The sequence below is a fragment of the Felis catus genome, chromosome B3 (genome assembly GCF_018350175.1).
Source record: "Felis catus isolate Fca126 chromosome B3, F.catus_Fca126_mat1.0, whole genome shotgun sequence".
NCBI lineage: Eukaryota > Metazoa > Chordata > Mammalia > Carnivora > Felidae > Felis > Felis catus.
Window position 1 is genome coordinate 332,219 of NC_058373.1, and position 21,069 is coordinate 353,287.

At 57.4% G+C, this 21,069-nt stretch overlaps 1 long non-coding RNA gene across 2 annotated transcripts in view; it reads right to left on the bottom strand.

Moving 5' to 3' along the window:
* Positions 1 to 1,382: 1,382 nt before the first annotated feature.
* Positions 1,383 to 21,069, bottom strand: part of LOC111560764 — a 30,040-nt gene continuing 10,353 nt past the window's right edge. The window contains exons 2-5 of one of the 2 annotated variants that reach the window (XR_002742736.2): positions 19,071 to 19,149; positions 12,598 to 14,158; positions 2,962 to 3,482; positions 1,383 to 1,608 (exon numbers count right to left, since the gene is read on the bottom strand). This is a non-coding gene — a long non-coding RNA (uncharacterized LOC111560764). Of the gene's footprint in view, positions 1,609 to 2,275; positions 3,483 to 12,597; positions 14,159 to 19,070; positions 19,150 to 21,069 lie in introns of those variants that run through there. The other variant, XR_002742735.2, reaches the window with a different exon arrangement.

Consider the following 21,069-nt stretch of genomic DNA (forward strand, 5'->3'; position numbering starts at 1 on the left):
TGACACTGGACCAGACGAATATTGCGGGGGCAGGGGAGCTGTCTGTATCGCAGGCTGCTTAGGCTCTGGATGCCGGTGGCACCCCGCGTCCGCCCAGGTATAGAAGCAACCGTGTCTTAGATGCTGCCGAGTGTCTCTTGGGGGCAAAATCGTCCCAGTGGAGAAGCACCGCATTACAGCCGGCCCTTCCGGCGGCCACTGAGGAAGCCAGACCCCAGGCCGCTGCAGGGCCTTCCCCTCAAGTTCTGAGATACCAGGAGAGCCCGAGATTCTGGGCACACTGCTCAGTCTCCCGTGCACCGCGCAGAGCACAGGCCTGCAGACGGCCACGTGCCGCGGTGTCTGAGGCAGAGCAAATGGTCAGTATTCGGGACAAGGGAAGTCCAGAGAATCCAAGGGTGCACTAGATGCAAGTGAGTCAGCAGCCTTCTGGAGAAGGTGACCCCCTCGTCCTTCTGACCTCTCCTCCTTCTCAGGGACGACGGTGGGGAGGGAGGCACAATCCTTTCATCAGCTTTTTACCCTCTTGCATTCATAAATTTACACGCACCGGGGGCGCCTGGGCGGCTCGGTCGGTTAAGCGTCCGACTCTCGATATCGGCTCAGGTCACGATCTCACGGTTTGTGACATCAAACCCGTGTCGGGCTCTGTGCCGACAGCACGGAGGCTGCTTGGGATTCTTTCTCTCCCTCTCTGCCCCACTCACGTGCACGTTCTCTCTCTCAAAATAAGTAAATAAACCTAAAAAAATCTATATGCAACTATGGTAAGGATGTAGTACGGCTTTCTCTATTTGTAAACCTATACAAATAGGATCTTAACTTTGTGTCCTACAGCAATTTTGTTTTCACTCGGTATGTTTTAGAGATCCCTCCATAAAGATACAGATAGTTTTAATTCATTCCTTCTAACTGCGATGACGTATTCTATTGTATGGCTTCATCCCACTTGGCCATTTTCCCGTTGGCTCGTTTCCAGTTTTGTGTGATGACCAACCCTCGGTGGGGACCCTGCGCACAGAGGTTTGCTGCGTGCGAGCCGCGCTCTTAGCTCACCTCACGGACGGACCCGCAGGCCCACAGGGAAGGCCACGGGGACCACGTGCTCTGGCTGCCCAGGTGCCACCAAGCCCTTCTCAGTCGGGTCCGTAGCCATTTACGGGCCCATCAACACACGGCCAGTCAGCCTTCTCCGAGTCCTTACCAACCATCATCCTGCCAGCCTGCACCGTTTTTGCCCCCCTGGGAGGGGGGCTGTTCCCACCGGGGGCAGGCCCAGCATGGGGACAGGCATCGCGCATCACATGTCTCAGAGAGGAAGAGGCCGAGAGTCAATGGGTCCATGAGAACAGCCGCGTCTGACCGCAAACATCACACTCAGGTTAAAAGTCGATGAATTGTTTAACGAGCCCTCATAGTAATTCACCTTAGCCGGTGAATCACAAAGTGCTCTTACAGCAAAGCGGTCACATCAACCGCTGCGATGAAAGCAGTTGCCAGCGGATTCCGTAACTGTGGTCCGCAGCCTGCCCAGCGGGTCCCTGTGGGTTGCCTCGGCGACGGAGTAACAGTGAACCCGGGGGTCTGCCACCCTCTACACGGCGCTGCCTGTGGGGGAGAGCAGGTGGGTGATGGCCCGCGTCCCAGCCCACTGGGAGGAAGCCAGGGTTGGCCCTGTTTCGGGACAGCCTCCTGCCCTGGGTCTTTCAGACCTTCCTGGCTCACTGCCCCCCACCCCAGAGTCACAAAGGTTGGGCCCGGTTCCACTCCTGGCCCAGGATCTGGCTGGGGGCCAGATGCCTCCTGAGGTTGGTGTTGGGGCAGGACCTTGCAAACTATCAAGTGCCGTAGGCGGCAGGTTAGGTGGGGGGCAGTGTGGCTCAGTGGGGGAGGCTCCAGTCTGGCTGTTCAGTGGCCTAGTCTCCACCACTTAACCAGCTGGGTAACTTCAGGAAGTCTCCTCCTGGCTCTGGGCCTCAGTCCCGCCATCTGTGAATTAGAGCTTTGGACTTGACTGGCATTCCTAAACCGTGTCCACAGATGCTCAGCGTGTTCCACGACAAAAGGGCTCCGTTGCCCACGCCCGGGAGACCCTGAATATGAACACCCATATGGCCCTGGAGGCCCCATCAAAGGTAGCATTTAAGGGTTCTGAGCCACCTTGCAGGAAAGACACTCGGTATTTCCCAAACATCTTTGGCTTTGGAACCCTTTTTCTGTGGAATGAATACCATTTTGACATCTCCGAAATCAAGGATACGTCTCACAATTGATGTATCTTAGCGGCTTTGAAATACGGTTTAATAACAGCTAATGTATATCAGCTAATGTAGATGCTGGTACAAAATATTTAACATGTTTTTATTTACTATTCCCAGGGATCCTGCCAGTTAGGGACTACTGTTATCCCTGCTTTGCAAACGGGGAAATGGAGTCACAGTTAAGCGGCTCACGCAGAACCACATAGCTAATAAATCGTGGAGTTGGGCCTAAGCCCTGGTGACCCTGAACACTGAAACACAGGTAACCCTGCCCTCTCAGGTCCCTTTAGAACCAGGCTGTGATTCAGTGCCCACGAGGGACATAAGGCCTGGGAAATACCGTGTCCTATTAGAAAGGGCAGAACCGTATGCGGGTACTTGTATCGCAAGGCAGGACAGCAGGCCCATGAGGCCCTCAGGTTAGTGTGGGAGTAGAGGGAGCAGAAAACACAGCAGTGGTGGGGGGGACCCCGATGGGGCCTCCCAGCGAGGGGCGACATGAGGTGACCTCGCAGGGCGGAGGCATCAGGCACCTGGCCTAGGTGACGCGAGGATCGCATCCTACGCTGTGTCGCGCTCTGAGCCGGCAAACTGCTTCCCACCCTGATGGTCCTAAACGCACGCCCACGAGGGAGCAGGCAGGATTACCATCACCCACGAGAGGTTGCTGGGCCCCAGGGAGACAGAAACTCAGAAGTACCTTCTTGCCACTGTAGTCCAGGGGCGCCCGCGGGACCGTTCTCCGGAGTCTGCAGAGAAAGTGCGGATGGTACTTCACCTTGGGAAGACAGGGCCAACCCGTCCGTGAAGACGGCCATTGCAAGGGCACACACTTCCCTTCCTCTCTCTCTCTTGCTCTCTTGTGTCGCGGTAGAAGCTGGTGACTGCCACCGGGGTCCTCACACCCTGCTTCCCGGAAAGGACCCGAGAAGGGCCTCTGACTCAAATCAGCTGTGTTCCTCACGTGAGGGGGAACCCGCGGCCCATGGTGTGAGTACCAATCCTGCAGGCCTTGTTAAGATGCAGAGTCTGAGTTTGTAAATCTGGGTGAAGCCAGAGATTTCTGCACAGCAAGCTCTCAAATGACGCTGAGGCAGCTGGTCCCATACTCTGAGTAGCAAAGGTGTAACGCCGGCCGGAGAGCCTGGCGTCGATGGCGGCCTCTTCCTTCCTCTCAGCTGACTTTGGAGAGCCACCCGCTTCTAGTCTTACTTCTTCCACCTGTAGAATAGTAAATATCTATCAGTGTTCAGTAAATACCAAAATATTAGTGGAAACCTAAAACGGCGGTACCTACCTAAGGGAATTGTGGGACGAATTCAAGGAAAACGCACATACGGGGTACTCAGCCCGGAGCCCAGCACATATCGACCCTCACAGACAAATACCAATCCGCAGCCCCTGTTAAAGGGGGTGGAAAGGCCAGTCTGGTAGAATCCCCAGCTCGGAGGGGGATGGGGACGAAAGAGATTCCCTCTGGTGTCGTGAGGGTGAGACGTTCCTATCTGCCGGGACACCTCTCCTATAATTCATCTCCACTGCTCTGTGGTTTCCCCCAGAAAGAATGGGACCCTGGGTCACTCTGGGCATACCTGACGACCGGTCCGGCCGCCCGTCTCTGCAGCTTTGTCTCCTCATGAGCGTCTTCGCAGGGGCCACTCCGGCCTGCCCAGCGTCCCCTTAAATCACCCCTGCTGTGAAGGCTGAGAGCAGCCTCCCCCAGCCGGCCCAGCTGGCCCCCGTGGAAGGGGAGTAGCACCCGTTGGGCTGTTTGTCTTACCGCGACCTGCTTTCTGCACAGCGTCTGCATTGGGCATCTTTTTTTTTTTTTTTTTTTTTTTTAAAAATTTTTTTTTGACGTTTATTTATTTTTGAGACAGAGAGAGACAGAGCATGAACAGGGGAGGGGCAGAGAGAGAGGGAAACACAGAATCTGACATGGGCTCCAGGCTCTGAGCTGTCAGCACAGAGCCCGACGCGGGGCTCGAACTCACGGACCGTGAGATCATGACCTGAGCCGAAGTCAGACGCCCAACCGACTGAGCCACCCAGGCGCCCCTGCATTGGGCATCTTTGCAGGCTCAGAAGCCATCAGGGTTTTTGGTTGTTGTTGGTGGTGGTGGGGGGGGGGGTTTGGTGACCCTTTCTGGGAGTGAACTGGATTCATGAAGATCCGAGGACAGCTCTCGCCTGCGTCTGGAGAGGCATGGTCTCCTTCTCGTTCATCCTCGTGTTCCTGTCTCTCAGACCCAGTCACGCTCAGACCAAGGAAGCCCAGGGCCGGAGCTCAGGGGCGGGCCTTGTCCCACCGAAGGCACATGCAAACGCCCTGAGGTCTTCTCAAACTGCAGGGTCTGATTCAGTAGGTCTGGGGCCAGGCCTGGGATCCTGCATTTCCAACAAGCTCTCGGGTGGTCTGATGTTGCTGGTCTGTGGCCCACACTGTGAATCGTCCGTCGGTTCTCCAACGTTATCGCATGTCAGCATCACCTGCTGGTCTGTGTGAAACACGGATCGCTGGGTCCCACCCTCAGAATTTCTCATTCTGTAGGCCTCAGGTGGGGCCAGGGAATCTGCATTTTTACTAATGCTGCGGAGCCGGTACTGGGATTCTCCGAGCTCTGTGACTTTTCCTAGAGGCCTCCAGTCCCAACTGCCCGCCATAGTTCAGTCCTGCCGGGAGCCTCTGTTCCGTCATCTGTGATGCTGGCAGGGCCCCAAATTTGGCCAAACACACCCTTGTGTCCCTTAAACTCTGGCTTGACTTGCCTCACACCCTGAAAGTTGCTGGCCTCCTTTTCCCACGCACAGCCTCTCCTGCTCCTGACCCGGGCCCACCACACACCTCCCGCTCGGGTCTTCGGATCTGTGTCACCGCTCTGCCGGCCCCAGACTCCCGGCCGTGGCTGCCCTGGGCGAGCAGTCCAGTCCTGCCTGCACACTGGCCCACTGCCCTGGGGGACCCTCCTCCTTTCCTGGTTCCCCTGAGGGCACCAGGCAGCTGCCGGGGGCCTGGCATGCAAGGCTGTACCCGAGGGAGGCAGTGACCATGGAACTAATTAAACCCACATGGACACAGGGTCCCGGAACTCAGGGGCCTGCCCGCTCCCGCCGCCCCCAAGTAGATAGAGCTCCCGAGCTGGAAGGAATTAGTTTGACCCACTCGACTGAGGCAGTTACTGAGCCGGTTGTGTAATGCTTTGTTTAGCACGATTGGCTTCTGGCCCCGGCCCAAGGCCCCGCTGGACTCCGGCCCCAGCCCACCCGTTCCTTGAGCCTCACGCCGGCCAGGGCCCCCTGGACGCCCCAGGCTGGCATCTTGTGGCCAGCTGCCCCGAACTCCTTCGCCTCCCCTGACAAACCCAGGGGCAATCCCTCGGACCTTCCTCTGGAGCCCCATCTCTGAGAAGCTTTCTGTTTTACAAACTGGGTCTTCCTGCCCGGAGACTCTGTTTGTATAGTTTGAGCAGAAAGGAGCAGGCTTTTCAGGGCCCTGCCCAGCAAGATGAAGGGACCGCCTGAGGGCCTGGTGGCCATACCTCTGTGACTAAGAGGAAGCTTTGCCTCAAAGACGCAATATTCTCCCTTCCCTGCTAGAGTTCCCAAAGTTCCTCCTAACCTTGTACGACAACTCCTGCCTCAACTGTCCCACATCACCTTCCCTGAGCCCAGCACGCTGGGAGGGCTGAGGCTTGGTGTCCGGCTGGCCTGGGTACAGATCACAGCTCCACTGCTTTCTAGCTTTGTTACTCTGGGCAAGTGACTTAACCTCTCTGAGCCACAGTTGCCTCACCTGCAAAATAAAGAACACGGTTCCTAGGACTAGTCTAGGGGGTGAGAGATAATGGCCCCAGGACAGTGACCGCACTTAGGGCTCTTACCGGTTACCCCCACCTGACCCAGCACCCAGCAAGAGGCTTCAAATGGCTCAGCTCTTGAGATGGGGAGTGAGCGCGTGGGGTTCCAGGCTGGCTTAGTTCTCTCGTCACTCTAATCTGAGGGGGTGGCAGGGGGCCTGAGACCTAGGCCTGGCCGAGTCCCCCCCAGCCTGTGTGACACCAGGCAGCCCACCCTCCCTCTCTCTGCCCTGGTGGTCGCACCAGTAAGAGACAGCTCGACTGTGACGCTCAGTTTCTCTACAGCCCTCTGGTTTTAGAGCAGGCACCTGATTGACTCAGTAAGCACAGCGGGGCTGCTGCGGCCTGTGGAGGCCCCTGAGTCCCTGCCCTCCCCGCCCCCCTCCCCGCCTGCCCCCGTAAGGGCCCAACAGGTCTCACCCCAGGGCCACCGTCCCCGCCCGGTCTCCATCACACGACTCCCCGGCCTGACCCGTCTCACCCCAGGGCCACTGTTCCTGCCCCGTCTCCATCACAGGACTCCCTGGCCCTACACTTCTGAACTGGGCTATTTCGGAATCTGTGCTTTTCCTCTTTCTCGTCTGTCTAAGTGCAGCTTCCTGGTGAGCCCCACGACGTTAGAGCAGCCACACCTTCCAGAACCGGTAGGTGGTCCCTCCCCAGTGGGCTTTTAATCACTTCCCGGATTCCAAAGGCTCATTATGTGAAATCCAAGCTGGAGGGCCCAGCGGGTTTGCTTCCCCTATCTGGGCTGTCAGCGGGGGCTTGAATTGTTCTGGGGCTGGGAGGCCTGAGGCCTCTCCCCATCCTGCCCCGCTGGGGTCTGCCCTCTGGTGCACCTGCCAGCCTCCCGGCTACAGGGTGGAGAGTTTGACTTGGGCCTGACCCTCCCATTGCGGGTGGGGACCGTGGGGCAGAAGAGGGGATCCATCCGGGGAGGACTAGTTAACAGCTTGCTCACAGGACCAGAAATGAACTTGAAATGGGTGTAGACAGCATCCCACCATCCCTTCTAGAAAGAAGCACCAAACAGCTCCTGCAAACACAGAAGCAGGTCTGTGGGGGGTTCAAAGAATCCCACCCATAAAGAAAGACAACCTAGAGAGGCTGGCAAATGTCATCCTCTGTTCCTTCCCTCTGTTCCCTCTGTCCTGGCTCCGAGCCCCTCCTCCCGCCCTCAAGTTCTGGGTAGAAATGGGTATTTGGGGGGGGGGCACGTGGGAGGGCTGAGGCTGAGGAGGGCTGTCGTGCTCCCACTCCCTCCTGCAGGCTGGTGCTCACGGATGGGAAACACAGCCTCGGCCCTGGGGCCACACAAGGCCCAGCACACAACTGTGAGGGTCTTTGCTAAGTGCCCCCACAAGGTACAGAGCACCAAGCAGGGGCTCGTCCCTCCCGGTGAGGGTACCAAGGGTCCTCCCCAGAAGCCCCAGGGAGCCTGGAAGGGTGGAGGTTTCTGCAGCTGGAGATCAAAAGGAGGGATGGATAGGTAGTGACAATGCGAGGGAACAGGATGTGATCAAGGGACAAGTTCGATACGAATTAACCGGGACAGATTCCCCTTTTCTTAAAAGCTGTGTGGTCTTGGGCAAGTCGCTTAAGTTCTCTGGGCTTTCTTGCTTCGGGTTTACAACGCAAAGAAGGCAGAAAGCCCCTGCGAGGTCCTTCATTTGTAGAGCAGTGAACAAGACAAAGTCCCTGCTCTTGTGCAGGGGGACCTTAACCCTCACCCTAAGGAAGGGAGAGGAGACAGTTTAAAACAGGAGATCGGGGAAGGCCTCGCTGCTAAGATGACAAGTGAGCCAACACCTGAAGGAGGTAGACCTGGAGCCATGCAGGTACCTGAGGGAAGGGCTGTCTGCACAGAAGGACTAGGGAGTGCAAAGGCCCCGGGGTGCTTGCGAGCATGGTTTGTTCAAGGCCCAGTGAGGAGAACCACATGGCTGGAATGGAAAGGAAGAGCAGGGGGTCTCCATGGAAACTGGCTCCAGAAGGATATATGAAGCTGGCCTTTCCGCCAGGGTTGCGTCCCATTGTGTGACCAGAAACAGCTTGATTAGGCTGCTTAGCAGGAAGCACATTCAATGCCGCCATCAGCATCTGGCCGAGGGCCTAGGGTGCCGGGTGCACCTGCGGGCAGTGCTTGGCTGGACCAGCTGGCTAAGCCTGAGAGCATGCTTCCTGACACACCGTGGGGGTTGTCAGGTGCCCCTGCCTCTGACCCAGAGGGCTCTGCCGGTGTCTCTGGGGTGGGCGGGGCGGGTGGGGGCTATAGCCCTCATACCTCTATTCCCGTGACCAGGCCCCCACCCCGGGGTCGAATCCTCAGCAAGGTGGCGCGACAGTGTGCGGGGAGAACATCAGACATCTTAACTGGGTCCCCGTGTCCCCCGTTCCCGACATTTCCTTCTGCCCCTCGACCCCCACTCCGTTCCACCGCGGAGAGGATGTGTCCTGTGCTGCTCCAGGGGAGAGATGACGCACCAGACAGAGCCCTGGGGACAAAGAGGGCGAGACCCCGGGGGTGACTGAGGGGTGGTTCTCAGCTCCCCGGAGGAGAAAAGACATCACAGCCGCGGGGTGGGTGGGAGGCAGAGGGAAATGAAAACCGGGCGCTGGGGGCCCACGGACGGGAGCCCGTGCTCTGCCCCTTCCAGGTCAAGTGCCCAGCGTGGACTGGGTGCGTCCCGACTGGGGTCCGGGAGAGCCTTCCCCACACTCTCTGCGGCCACCGCCCCACTGTCCCGCGTGCCTACAGGTGACCTGAACAGGACCTGGTGTCTGGGAACCGAAAGGCCAGGCCACTGGGAAAGGGTGCAGGTGGGGGTGACCCCATCAAACCCGGGCACACAGAGGAGTGAGTGTGGGTCACACGCAGCATTTGTCCCGAAGCACTGCACGCGCACCGGCTCGTTGAGCCCTCGCAGCAGCCTGGTCGGGCAGACGCGACTGTTAACCGTCTTACGGACGAGGAAACTGAGCCTGTAGGAGGCTAACTCACTCGCTCAAGGTCCCAGGGCCAGGAAGGGGACGCTGGGAGCCGAACCCAGGCAGCCTGGCTTCAGGACCTGCTCTCCTCCCTACCCTGCTTCCCGCCGTGTTGCCAAGGCCAGGCTGCCACGGAGATGATGCCCACGCGGACCCTTCACCGCCGTGAAGTCCAGACTGCGTGTTGCACGCCAGCCCCGTGGCTCTCCAGACGCTTCCTCTGCTTCGGTGCGGTCGGACAACACAGGGACGGGAGATCCCAAACTGACCGAGATTACGCTTCCATCGCCTGCTAGAAGGAGGCTCCTCAGTGAAATTTAGTTCGGCTGTAGATTAATGAAGACTTGGTACACTAAGGGTCATTCCTGTTGAAACAGCCACCCAGTACTTACATGCTACCTCCTGCTATGCTGCTGCTCCCACCACAGTCACCACCATCGGGCCACTGGCCATGAGATGTGCCAGGAAAGTGCATCACCGTCCAGGGGTAAAGAACAAAGATGGACCCACGACTGGGCATGTGGCTTCCTCTTCCCCAGTCAAGGGATTCCAGTTCCTGGATTGATCCATTCCCGTGGGTGAGGCCCCGTCAGAACGGCTGCGGGCATCAACACCCTGCTCGCTGACCCAGCCCGGCCTGTCGTACGCTCTCATCTGGAAGGAATGAAGGCAGCAGAGAACTCGGGTCGCCTGATGCAAACCCTTTGGGCAATCGGAAGGAAACGGGCGTGACTTTTATGGACATTCCACTTCTCGTGCAAGAGGCCAGTGGTCAGTCTGGAGAGAGCAGATCATTTGCAGAAAAGGGGCATTTCCGCTCGGGCTGGATTCATTCATTCTCCTGTCACCATCCCTGGACCTCCCCGGGACCCTCAGCTCCCTGCAGATGGGCTGCGTGTGTCAGCTCAGTGGTTTCAGAAATTCCAACGGGACGACTTGGATGCCACCTTCATTCCTTTTTGCTTTTTCTTTTTTTAATGTTTATTTATGTTTGAGAGAGAGAGAGCGTGAGCAGGGGAGGGGCAGAGACAGGGAGAGACAGAATTGGAAGCAGGCTCCAGGCTCCAAGCCGTCAGTGCAGAGCCTGACGCGGGGCTTGAACCCAAGAACTGCGAGATCATGACCTGAGCTGAGGTTGGACGCTTAACCGACTGAGCCCCCCAGGCGCCCCAGCCATATTTATTTCTTACAGGGCACGGCCACAGACGCAAGGACACATTTGACACATCAAAGAATACTGGAAGGGAACTTTGACAGTCACCACCCTGTTTCAGTAGGTGTGAACCCACAGAGGCAGGGGCATTGAGCGTTGGCCTCCACCATGTAGCACAGGGGCATCGGGGGCAGACACACAGTCTCCCCTCATCTCCCTGCCTTCTCTGTGCCCCTGACTCTGCCATTCAGCCACCCTGGTCCTTCCTCTGCCCCCGTGGACTGCCAAGTACTGTCCTGACACAGGATCTTTGCACACGCTGTCCCCTCAGCTTAGCTGGTCTTCCCTCCTCCTGCGTTTGCCTGGTTAACTTCTCAGCCCAGTCAGCACATCCCTCGGGGAAGTGGGCCCTTCCTGACTCATCAGCCCCAGGACAGATTCTCATTATTCTCCAAAGCTCTCCTTGTTTCCTCTGTCACAGTGGTCATTTCATACTTTTCCATGTGAATGTCTGTCCCCCTCTGCACACTGTCACCACCACTGCCTTACAAGTATGGAGCCGGGGGACTGACATTCATCGGGCACCTGCTACTGTGTACCAAACGCTGAACCACCCTGAAAAACAGGCATTATCCTCCTCTGGCAGTCAACTGAGGCCCAGAGAGGAGAGGAGCCTTGCTCAAAGCCACAGGGCTTTGAGCGTGGTAAGGGCCAGAGTCAGGCTCTTCTGACATGGGCACCAGCTGCATACCTACTGGTTAGTGGAAGGGTTAACCTTACTGTGGGGAACAGACGGCAGGGACCTTGCACGGGAATCCACAGACATCAGGCTCTTGTGCCAATGTGTCTGCAGTCTCCGCCCGCCCGAGAAAGGAGGCTGCTAGTCTGCAGCCTCAGGCCAGCCCCTCACTGCTCAGCCGGACAGGGAGGGGCCCTGAGCTCAGGAGGGAGCTTCCTGGGCCCTGGGCTCCGTGCGGGTTCCGCGCCTCTCCCTGTGATTGCTACAGCTGGCCCCACGTTCGCCAACTGCACTTTGGGAAATCGCCCCGGGTCCTGGTTCACAGAACTGCCGGGAAAGCGACAGCTCCGGGTCCACATGAAAGGCATTCTTGGAAAACCTCCCCACCCTCCCTCCTTCCCCTGCCCGAGCTCTTTGTGCTGTGCAGGGTTCGTGGGGAGGAGGGGGCCGGGGTTCTCTGCTTTATTTGTCCAATGTGTGCAGAATCAACTCTGAAGAAGAATTTCCCTTCTCCCCACCTCCTCGGGAATTAAGATGGTCAGAGCAGTGGAAGCAGCAGACAAAGGGCCTGTGAGCTCCCCTCCATATTCCAGACCCCCTAGCAAAAGAGAGGGGGAGGGGAAGGCGGTCGCATCCCCACACACTGCTTCCCCGCCCCTTGTCTCCCACACTTCCCACCGGCACAACTCAGCAAGATGCACATACAGCAGTGAGCCTGGCCTCGCAGAAGAGGAATAAACCCGTGGAAGACCGAGGACTCCACCTGCACAGAATACACATGGTCCTCAAGCATTTGCTGCCTCGCAGAGTTTTGACTGCCCTCGACCACTGCAGGGGAGCTGGGACCGCACACACACTTCGGGGGTTAGATTCCCACACCTTCACCCTGGACAGCAGCAGTCCACGAAGCTTCCTGGGATGATGTTCTGGACCCATGTTCCCTGTGCCACAGACCCTGGCCACACGTGGCTGCTGAGCCCTGGAAATGTGGCCAGTGCGACTGAGGAACGGCATTTTTTATTTCATTCAATGTATTTAAAAATGTTAAGTTTACTTAATTATTTTGAGAGAGAGAGAGCGAGAGCAGGGGAGGGGCAGGGAGGGAGACACAGAATCCGAAGCAGGCTCCAGGCTCCGAGCTGTCAGCGCAGGGCCCGATGTGGGGCTCGAACTCACTGAGAGATCAGGACAGGAGCCCAAATCGAGAGTCAGACGCTTAACTTGGCTGAGCCATCCTGGTGCCCCTAATTTAATTTAAATACCCACCAGTAGCTAGTGGCTGTCGTGTTGGACAGGGCAGTTCTGGAGTTACTCGAGGTGTGGTCCCGGGACAACAAATCAGCATTCCCCGCCCCCCCCCCCCAGAACCCCAGACCTACTGAATTAGAAGTGCAGTTTAACAAGGTCCCAGGTGATTGCTATGCAGATTTTAACCTTTGAGAAGTGATCTCTGGAGTACAGCCAAGAACAAAGGAGGGAGGGAAGGGAGGGAAGGGAGGCCAGGAGCCAGCTGGGGTGGGGGGGGGGTCGGTGCGGGGAACAGCTCTCCTGAGCCCTCCTACCTCACAGAGGAGGTCTGTCGGGCTTGCTGGTACTTACTGTGGACCCAATTCCAGCCGCTTTGGCTGCGGGACTGGCTTCCAGCCTGCAGACTGGAAGCAGCTGGATGCAGATGAGAGCGTCTGATGCCACTTATTCAATCAGCACGAAGTGCCACGTGAAGTCAAAACGTGGCTGCCAGGACCACTTTGGAAGGTGAGGTCCAGAGCCTGTCTCCAAGGCCGCGCTGGAGTCTCCTTGTGGGAATTCTGCAAGCCAGGGCAGCGTTCCAGAATTCCGATTTTAAGGACGCGTTGGTGTCTGCTATAATGAAACACATGCTACAGACCGATGAAATTTAACGTTCGAGCTGAACGACAGAAGGTTTTATTTATGGGCAAATTTTACGTCTCCCTGCAGAGATGAGTTAGCACACGAGCCCTTCCCACTCCTGCAGGTCTGACATCGCAGGGGACAAATGGGGACGAGGGAGGTGTTTGTCTCTCAGCCTGTGGCAGGCTAGCAGGGAAGGGAGTTAAACAGGACCAGCTCATGAGGTTGATTGATGGGGAGGGCAGCATTCGAGAATTTTTTTTACGACTGTCAAGAGACCACGGGCAGGTCTGGCTGTGCTGGGGAGGGTTCCCAGTGCTCACAAACGTATCCTTCACTGATAAACTTGCTCCATCACTTCAGGAGCCCGTCGGCAAACAACGGTTGAGCTCTGTGTGCTGGGCATTGTTCTAGGTGCTGGGGGATTGAAAAGTACAAACCAAATCAGAGGGCTTGCCCTCAAGGAGCCTGGGTCCCAGCGGGGCTTAAAACTGCACACTAGGAACTTCCAGAGTGAGCAGAGAGGTGTGGCAGTGGTCAGAGAGGGCTTCCTGGAGGAGTGAGATGAGTGAGTGAGGAGGCAGGTCCTAAAGGCCCCGGGAAGGAATTCCAAGGAGAAGCAGGGGGCTGGCATGGTGGGGTGGTGGGGTTTTATTCCAAGCAAAGCAGGAAACCAGTGAACGCTCGTGTCTCCTCAAGAGGGGTCTTTTCCAAGGCTCACTCTGGCCGCCACGCTGAGGAAGGACAGCAGCTTTGGGGAGGAGGCTGTGGTCTCCCAGAGGCCGGACGATGGAGGCAGGGAGGGGGTCAGAGGGGAGGTAAGAGAGGGAGCAGACACGAATTGCATGCGCGGGCAGAAGCGGAGCTCTGTTGTCGGAGCCACGGGTGACCCGTGAAGGAAGTCGGGGCCGGGCAGGCTGAAGGAGAGTTTTAGCAGTATTTCTGTAATCAGTATTTCTGCAAGTTGGAGATGCCGCTTCAGTACGCAAGACGAACATCATTTAGGAAGGTGGGTAGGGTCCGGAGCTCTTGGACTGGAGTTCTGCAAAGGCGGTCATCAGCACACCGGCACACAGAGGGTGTTTGGGGGCTGCAGGGATAAGACTGACGACGGCGGTGGCACAGCCACTGCTGAGTCTTTGAGAAGGCTGGCCTTTGGCCCCACGGAGGCCACAGTTTGGGCATCTGGTTACGGCACCGATTCAGAACGCTGCAGCTGGTCCAGGACGGAGTGGGCGGTAAAACAGAAGAGCGGGGACATCGAATCTAGATGAGCTCTGGGGACATTCTGCTGGGAGAGGGGAGACAAATGGCTTGATTGTGGCGTCGAGGAGAGCACCCCAGCCGAGATGGGAAATGGTAGTGCAGGATGAGAGCGGACAGTTGCGGGACGGCGGGACGGGAGCCAGGAGGTGGCTCATCTCGGGAGCAGGAGCGCCTGTGGGAGAAGACACGGCGGGGGGGGGGGGGGGTCGGGAGGAAGGAACGTGTGACGGGCGTCCAGGGAGCTGCAGATGTCCTAGGGCCGCAGGGAAACGTTTACTTGGTGACCCTGAGGGCCCGTTGGACATCTGGGGTCACAAGACTGAAGTGTGATTACTGGGGGAGAGGGCGGCTCTGGGAGAAAGGAAGGTGGTCGCTTCTCTCTCTTGGGCCCGCCTGCACGTGGGGGTCTGCCCCGATTCTTCTTCAGCAGAGACAGCGTGTGACCTGTGCTCCTTTGGCTCCTGGGTGCTGGTTGGTGGTGAGGGTTGGGAGGACGGAGACGTGTGGGTGGGACAGAGCTGCAACTACCAGGCAGCAAAGGCCTGGCTGGTTCTCGGAGGAGCTGTTGGTGATGGGACGGATGTGGATTTGGGGTGCTGGCTTCAGACGCTGGCACTGGTTGGCAGTGATAGCAGGTGGGTGTTGGGCGTTGGCACCGGGCTGTTGAAGGGCCAGGGGTTGCCAGGGGTGCGCAGAGCGTGAGTGGCCCTGAGGGACAAGAGGGCTCGCACCGTGAGGAACCACCCAAACTGGGTGATTAGAGGGGCACAGTGAAGCCGGGCTTCACCGCAGAGACACGACAGACCAGTGCTTGCCCGGGCTAGTGGTGGGACTGGGGATTAGGAGCAACCTTGCCCTTTGGGGTCACAGAAGTGTCCCTAAAGGCGATGGTTCTATAACTCAATACATTTATTAAAAACCACTGAATTGTATTCCTGAAGTGGATAAATCTTATGATATGGAAATTATGCCGCAACAAAATTGCGGGGAAAATGAAAGAATGACCTAGCGTCAGGCCCGGCACATAGCAAATCCTCAATAAATAATTAGTAAGTGAATAGTCTCCTTGCCAACCGGGCGGGCCCTGAAACACCAGGCACGGTTTGTACCATGAGCGTGCACCACCCTCCAATGGGAAGAACACAGGTTTCCTAAGTGGTGTCCTGCCTCAGTCCTCTGTCCTTGTCATTCCCAGTATCTTTCCTAAACCTGATGTTTCCACTTTACCAGTTGGCTGCCAACGCCACACAGCCAGCTCCTCTGCGGCCCGCTGGTCCCCCGGCCTGGGGTCCTGTGCCCCCATCGCCTGCCAGGGGCCCCGACCGCCCTGTGGTCCAGCCAGCATCCTGGGGGCACCCCGCCCCCCCCCCCCCACTGCATCCACCCCCCCCCCAGGTCCTGACCTCCTCTTCCTCCCCCCCCACCACCCTCCTTGGTCTGTGGCTCCCCGTCTCCGCCCTTCCCCTACCCCTGCCTCCACCCCCTCCATGCTGCAGCCAGAGTGACCATCCCAAAATGTAACACTCGTCACCTGACACTCCTTCAATGTCTCTGAGCCTCACAGTTTCCAGGATAAAGTCCAAATTCACAGCACAGGTCCTTGAAGGTTCTCCGCCCACCTCTGTTCACTGCTCTCTGGATCCCCCCGCACGCAGCCTGGACACCTCCAGCCCCTTGGATCTGCTGTTCCTTCTGCCTGGACCGCCCTCAGGCTTCCCCTGGAAAACCACCCCTTCTTCAGGGCTCAGCCCATCTGGGGTGAGGCATGATTCCTCGGGGCTCCCTCAGCAGGGTGTACCTACCCCACCCCCCATCTCCCGGGAGGGGGCCCTGCCTGTGCAGCCTCAGCACCCAGCACTGGGCCTGGCACAGAGCTGAACTCCTACTTGTTGGCAACCTGCCTGGGGTGTCCACAGCGGGGCCTGCCCAGAGGCTCGATTGAGAGAGGACATGTGGCCTTCTAGGGGGCCCTGACCAGGCCCTTGTGGGCACAGACCATATCCTCTTGTTCTGTGCTGTCTCCTTGCCCAGCACAGGGCCTGTGTGGTAGGGGCTCAGTAAGTACTTGCTGAGGGGCCAGAGAAGTGCAGGTGTGAAAAAATGAACCCAGAGACAGAAAAGGCCCAGGGATAGCAGGGCCCAACCCAGGCCACCCAACAACTCACAAAGGAAGAGGCTGACCCCAAGGACAAACTGCAGCCTCTTACCCACAAAGACTAGTAACCAGGTGTCCCTGCTGGGTTCCAAAACCCACAAAGACTAGTAACCAGGTGTCCCCGCTGGGTCCCAAAACCCACAAAGACTAGTAACCAGGTGTCCCCGCTGGGTCCCAAAACCCACAAAGACTAGTAACCAGGTGTCCCCGCTGGGTCCCAAAACCCACAAAGACTAGTAACCAGGTGTCCCCGCTGGGTCCCAAAACCCACAAAGGCTAGTAACCAGGTGTCCCTGCTGGGTCTCCATCCAAAACCCACAAAGGCAAAGGCCTCCAGGAGCAGGTGGGCTTGTCACTAACGCCACCCCAGCCTGAGCACGCGTAGTGTGGCAGCTGAGCGCTGTGGGTTCTCCTGCACCCAGCCAGGCAGTCCTATGCCAGCCCTGGAAGGAGGCGTGGTTGTCACCTCATCTTACAGCTGATGAGATGGGACCAGAGCTCCTGGAGGGGGACGGGGTGGTGAACCCTCATCCACCCTGACCCCAGCACTGGTACTCTGAACCACATGCTCTGCACCAGGATGGCTTGGAAAGGAGTGCCTGGTGGGGGGTGGGGGGCTGAGCTGTGTGTCCCACGTTGGGGAGAAGGCCCCCTCTAGGCCCCGGCCTGGCCTCTGGCTCCGGGGGTGGAGCTGGAAGAAGGGGCCTCCCCTGCTGACGCCTTCTCCAGCCCTGCCTCTGCTGGTCTCCAAACTGCGGTGGATTTCAAGGGGGTTGAGTCTGAAGGACGCCCATTTGGTGCAGAAGACGTGGACTCCGTGGCATCAGCCCCTGCGGAGAGCTTACCGCTATCTACCCCAACCCCCGCGTCCCGGTAACTACGATGGGTGACTGTCCTCCGTGTCGAGTGTCAGAGAGACCAGGGTTTTTGTGCTGAAAATAGCAGGATATTCAGTACCCACGGAGTCAGGAGAAAGACTTCGAGCCTGCGAGCGTACCACAGGGCAAGTGTGGACATCCCTCTGCCACGCAGCCAGGTCACGGCCGCTTCGCTGGCAGACAGTCTGCCCTCTGGGCTGCAGCTGCACTCACCGTGTAGTAAGCTGTTAGAAGGAAAAAATACCCATCTGCTGTTTTTGAAAAGTCATCTCTGCGGATAATAGGAATGAGATGGTCGCAGCCATGTCCCCATTATGGTCTAAGAGCTATGAGAGCCCATTACAGAACAGAAGGCTCATTTCCCACCCTCCGGCTGAACGTGGCCTGTTTGCAAGGGCAGGCAGGGACACCGTGCACACTATAAAAAGGCACGCTTTCCGCAGCCCTGTGCCAAGCGGAATGGCTAGACGGAGGCTGGACACCGGCGAGTGGGGTCGGGAAGCCAGATCCCTTTGAACGCTGACCACACGCACATCCGTATACCACGGCCTTGCTTTCCCAGAAGCATCTGTATCCTCCCGTCTGTGTGAATTCACTTCACGAGAGGCCAGTGTTCACCTGCTCTCACTCAGGCCCCACAACAACCCTGTGAGATGGGCCACAGCGCACCATTGTCCTGTTGTGGAAGTGAGAACACTGAGGGGGCGCCCGAGGGGCTCAGTCAGTTGAGCCTCCGACTTCGGCTCAAGTCATGATCTCACAGTTCGTGGTTTTGGGCCCCATGTCAGGCTCTGTGCTGACAGCTGGGAGCCTGGAGCCTGCTTCGGATTCTGTGTCTGCCTCTCTCTCTGCCCCTCCCCCACTCACACTCTGTCTGTGTCTCTCTCAAAAGTAAATAAAGAGTAAAAAAATTTTTTTTAAAGAAGTGAGAACACCGAGGCTAAAAGACGTGAATGATTTCCTAGTGTCACTGCCTAGTAGGTGATGGGGCTGGAGGGAGACATGTCCTTCTCATGACACTGCTCAGAGCAAGGTGGCCCTGGGGGGATGGGCATGCACTTTAGCCAGCAAGGGCACCTGCAGCCACCCTCAGGGCTCTGCCTCTTCTGTCCCTTGTGAAGACACTCAGCAAATACTCCCCCCCCCCCCCCCCCCACACCTAATTACACAGCTTCTGAGTTACAGCTCAGGGCAGATAAGCCACGATCAGGATCAAGTACTTAGAGGAGTGAAGGAGTTAGCACACCCTGAATGGATTCTGCCCTTGATTTACAGCCAGTGCCTTTGCTGTGGGCCTAGACTGAGGGCCGTCCCCCCAGGGCGGGAAATAGCCGGCCTTTCATGGAGCATCAGAGCCAGAAGTACAGGAGGCTCAACCCCCAGCAGGAGGAACAGGCATTCCCTCTGGATGATCTGGAAAACAATACGGTGCCTCACGTGGGCGTAACTGGGAAACATGGGCTCCGTCTGTGCTGCTCCGCGGTGCCCTAGGCTCCACTTGCTCCGCAGAGGCCCCTGGACATCCCGCCCACTCCTTGTTTGTAAACCTGCCCTCAGGCCGGCAGCAGAACCCACCTGGAGATTTACGGCAAGACACATGCTAGACCAAGGGACCCACAAGGCCAAGGGACCCATTGGATCAAGGGATCCACAAGGCCAAGGGACCCACTGGCTTCCTGGAGGTCACCGACAGGAGCAGGGATTTGCAGACAGAATTTCGGGGGGGTGTGGACTTAGATCACAACAAACAAGGACACCTTTATCTCCCTGAACCTCTAGACGAATTGAGCATTTCCCTTCATTATGAACGCGGCCAACAAGCCAGCCGCACTAGCAGCCCTGGGTTCTGTCCCCACAGAAATCACTGAGGGTTCGTATCACGCTACAGTTGCTGTAGGTACCTTAAGATACGGCTTCTGCTCTTTGCGGCTTCACCACGATGGTAGCTGTCAGACGCACTGCTGGACCTCAGTTGATGGGCTAATAAAGAGATACCACATTGCAATTAAAAAAATGCCGATAACCGTATTTCAAAATAATGATTTCATCCATAACCCATATATTTCACATATTCACGAACATTCTGAGAAGGTGTCTATACCACCAAGAAAGTAACAACGTGAAGATCTCAGACACCCACAGTAACCTTCACAGCGGGCAGAAGTGACAGGTCATGTCACCCGGGCGGGCACAGAGGGCTTTGTAGTTTTGAACTACAGGTTCCAGGGCCTCATCACAGGGTAGCCTGCTCCGAGATGGAGTTCAGGGAAGTGCCTTTGGGATCAATACTCGTGGAAGAGCCAGGAGGGAATCAGGATTGGGCAGAGGGGGAAGACTGAGCTCCGCGGAGGCCTCACTGACCCCATGTGCCATTCTGAGCTGTCCCGAGTTGGCGTAAGGGGGCCAGGTCCCCTTGGTGTAATGGGGTCCACCCCATGTGGACCGGTTAGTGGGTGCAATCAGCCCAGGAAAGGGACATGACCTTGCGCAGGGCTGCTCTCTCCAGCAGAGCTATTTCCCATATTGGGCCAACGGCGGTGCACCCCACCTCCCAGCAGCTGGGGGAGAGTCACTTGTCCCTGCCGTGGCTCAGGGTGGTGGCTCACAGTCCACCACAGCTCCCACCCTGGGCCCACTGCAGCTGAATCCCTGGATGGAGTCCAGGGTCCGTCATCTTTAAAGCTCTCCCAATGATTCTGATGCTCTGCCAGGTGTGGAAGCCGTGATCCCAGGTGGTAGGAGGGGGAGGGTCTCCAAGATCATGGAATCCAAGGGACTTGGTCGAGGCTATCCAGCCTGTCGGTGGCAGAGCCGCCCATGGCACTCCTCCATGTACTGATTTCACGTGACAAGTATTCGAGACACTTACACACCAGGGGCTCACAAATCTCTCAATGCAGGGCCTGCTCGGGCTGGCACGTCTCCTGGGGGGGGGGGCTGTGCGTCCACACGGTTTTTCTGCGGGGCAAGCTAAGCTGTCATCTGTCAAAATCCCAAATGTGCCCACTCAGCACTTCTACTCCTAGATATGTGTCCTGAGGAGAGACCTCCGCATGGATGACATGAGTTGTGCCCAAGGATGTTCACCCAGAAGTTATTTTTAATAGCAAAACCTAGAAAAAGTCTCCACGTTCATCATGGGGACTGCTCAAACAAAAGGAACCCTATGCGGCCATTAAAAAACACAGGGAGCTCTATGTTGATACAAAAAAGTAACAACAACCCTACGAGGTGCATCAGTAAACACAGAAGGAAGATGCAGAACCATGTTTAAAAGTCACAATTTGGGTGGACAAAAAGGGAAATACTTAGGTGAATCTGTGAGAGTTTGCAGTTAACCGGGAGCTTTAAGAAAGAGGGAATCGGTCTGATTAGAAAAACAGATTCCATTCAAGGTTTTTCAGGCCGAGAGAATTTAATTCAGGAAACTGGGTTGGGTAAGTAAGTGGTACCAGAGTTGAGGAGGCAAGCCGGGGGTGGAGGGGCAGCCCCGGCACGGGCCACAGAGGAAGCCGCTGTACCCTAAACGGAGGACAAAGCAGAACGAGGCTGCTGGCAGAGCTGAGGGGCTGCAGAGCCGTCCCCCATCCGTGGAGGACACACAGCTGCGGCTGGAGAGGCCACCCAACGCGGAGAGAAGGGGAAGTGAGGGCTTTTCCCCCCTACCCCAGACCTCCCGCCGTGCCTCTCCTCCGCTGAGCCCAAGCCCAAGTGGCTGCCCCAGGACCCTGGGAAACGGGGGCCTGTAAGGATCGGCCTCTTGGGGTATGGAGAAGAGCAGGAGGGGGCACGGAATGCAGCTGGGAGGCAGCACGACCGACCGACCTTGCGGCATGCCAAGTGTCTTCAGGAAATGCAAAGAACCTCCCCCGGGCCACATAAGAGGTGCTAACAGGGCTT